The following is a 2,623-nucleotide window of genomic DNA, read 5'->3' as shown; positions in this document are numbered from 1 at the left end:
TCAAAGGTACAAACAAAACCCAATCTACTAAGGTGAAATGGTAGTGCTGGGGCTATAGGTGGGTTGCCCTTGTATATAGGATGCTCAAGTCTGGGTTGGAGATATAAATTGAGGAGTTGTCAGCATGTAGATGGTATTTAAAGCTGTGAGACTGGCCGAGATCACCACGGCAATAAGCATAGATAGAGAAGAAGTCCCAGGACTGACTCTGGGCCACTCCGGTGTTTGGAGATTGGGGAGGTGAGGTGGAGTCAGCAAAAGAGATTGAGGACAAGCAGCCAGCCAGAGGGCGAGGAGGAAAACCAAGAGCCTGGCATCCTGACTGTTAAGTGAAGAAGGCATTTCCAGGCGGAGGGAGTACTCAGCTGTGTTGACAAGGTGTTGCTAGGTCAGCTAAAATGAGAACTAAGAATTGACCATTAGATTTAGCACAAAGAGTTTATCAGTTTAACAGGAGGGAAGACAAAAGCAGGTGGATGGGGTGCAAGTCTGCGGAAACTGTTCTGATTGTTCCATTTTCTCAGGGAAGAGGAAGCATGGTTATCAGCTGAAAGTGAAGATGGAAAGGAAGAGATGGAAGCTTGGGGAGTGAGGAGAAGGTATGAAATAGTCATCTTGGACAATGGGAAAGTATAAGGACCTAACAAATAGTGTACGACTGCTGGGCAACATTAAGGATCCACTTGAGGGTCATGGCTGTGAATTTAAAGTAAGACCAGCCAGAATCTTGGTGGGGTTTTTCCTAGTCATTTACAGTTGTACAGTAGGTTGTGGTCTTGCTAAGCAAAGTGAGAGGGGAGCAAGGCTATTGAGGATATATATACAAAGCAGTTATAATGCTTGACCATGGGACTCAGGAGGAAAGACGTTATCAGGTGGGTGAGAGACAGTGAAAAGTTTGTAGGATCAACGGGTCGTAGGGTCTGCTGTTGTTGAAGGGATGGTTGGAGATCAGGCATTGGAGGGAATGAGTCACGAAGATAGAAAGTGGTGGAAAGAGAATAGGATGCAAGAAACCGAAGTTGTAGGGATTGCAGTTATTTGCAACGACAAGAGTGAGGGTGTGGCCATGGAACCAGGTCAGTGGAGGAGGGAAGAGGTCAAGGAACTGAGAGGCCAGGGTTTTGGAAGGACCATCCATGTCAGTATTGAAATAACCAATAATTTAAAAAGGAGTAGTATTAGACAGAGTGACAGTGGGCTAGGACCTAAAATCATCAAAAAAGAAAAAGGAAACCAGGGTAAGTCACGCAAGGACTGGTAGAAGAAAACAGTGTGGTACAGGGGAGATATTGTCTTCTGGCATGAGATTAAAAATTTTTAACAAAACCTATGGGCTATTCTTATCTTCAGGATAGTTTCTGAAACACTGCCCAGGCCATGCTGAGGACTTCAGATGTTATTCTGAGTGTGATGGGAAGACATTGGAGGAGTTTGAGCATGACAGTGACATGAGCCCTGATGAGTAACCCAGTTTATCCCATCAGCTGCATTTTTGCCCCTATTCTTAATTTAATGTCTAGATGTCTCCTCACTAATCAGCAGCTGGGTTGCTCCTTAATCAAACTCATTCCCCAAATCTGGGCCTCTGGACCAAACTCCCTATCCTTTGATGTCACAAATTCATCTCCAGATCTTGTTTGTCCTTTTGGGCTCACATCCCAATGTGACTGGGTCCCTAAAATACCCCAATCTCTAATCATTTTTCCATGCTCCCCTGCCCATGCAGATTACCTGGACTCAAGGATCCAATCTGGGGAAGCCTTGCTGTGATTCAAATATACATTTGTGCTGGGCTATTATGTTAGGTTAATAAATTGTCTAGGTCAAGTACAATCAGAAATGGAGATCATATAGGTTCGGTTTAGTTAAAAAGTAGAAAAGCTTTCCTTGTTAAATGGAGGAGCCATTAAATGTGTAGCAAACCAAGTCACTGCTGTGTGGGAACTAGTTATGGTGGAGGAATTGAATGGAAATGTGGCAAACTTGTCGTCTCCTTGACAGATAATTGTAGACGTCATTAACATGGTCATGCATTCATTCATAAAATAATTAGTATCTACCTTCTGTGTGCAGCCACTCTTATAGGCATTACGGATATAGCAGGGAAGAACCCAGACAGAAGCCCTGATCTGATGGGACTCCACAGTCTAGTAAGAGAGACTGAAAATAAACGAGTGAATACATATATAAGGTGATTTCAGAAAGTGACAAGTTCCTTAAAGGTAATAAAATAGAAATCTAGTGGACTTATTCCATGCCAAGCATTGTTCTAAGTGGCTTATCTATTTAGCCTACTTAATCCTTACAATAATCTTAAAAATTTGGCACTATTATTATCACATTACAGATGAGGAAACTGAGGCTCAGGAAGATTAAATAATTTACATACGGAGCAAGTTACTTAACTTGTTTGTGCTTCCATTTCTTCCCCTGTAAAATGGGAATAATAACAATAATTACAACTATGGCGTAGTTGTTTTTATGATTTAGGGAATTCATATATGTAAATGATTCAGAACAATCCCCAGCACATACTGAGTGAGAGCTATCATTCCATTTTACAGATGAAGAAACCAAGTTTCCAAAAGCTTAAGTATCGTACACATGTTCACACAGTGAA

The sequence above is a fragment of the Physeter macrocephalus genome, chromosome 21 (genome assembly GCF_002837175.3).
Source record: "Physeter macrocephalus isolate SW-GA chromosome 21, ASM283717v5, whole genome shotgun sequence".
NCBI classification, from domain to species: domain Eukaryota; kingdom Metazoa; phylum Chordata; class Mammalia; order Artiodactyla; family Physeteridae; genus Physeter; species Physeter macrocephalus.
The sequence above is the reverse complement of the archived record's forward strand: the minus strand, read 5'-3'. Positions refer to the sequence as shown.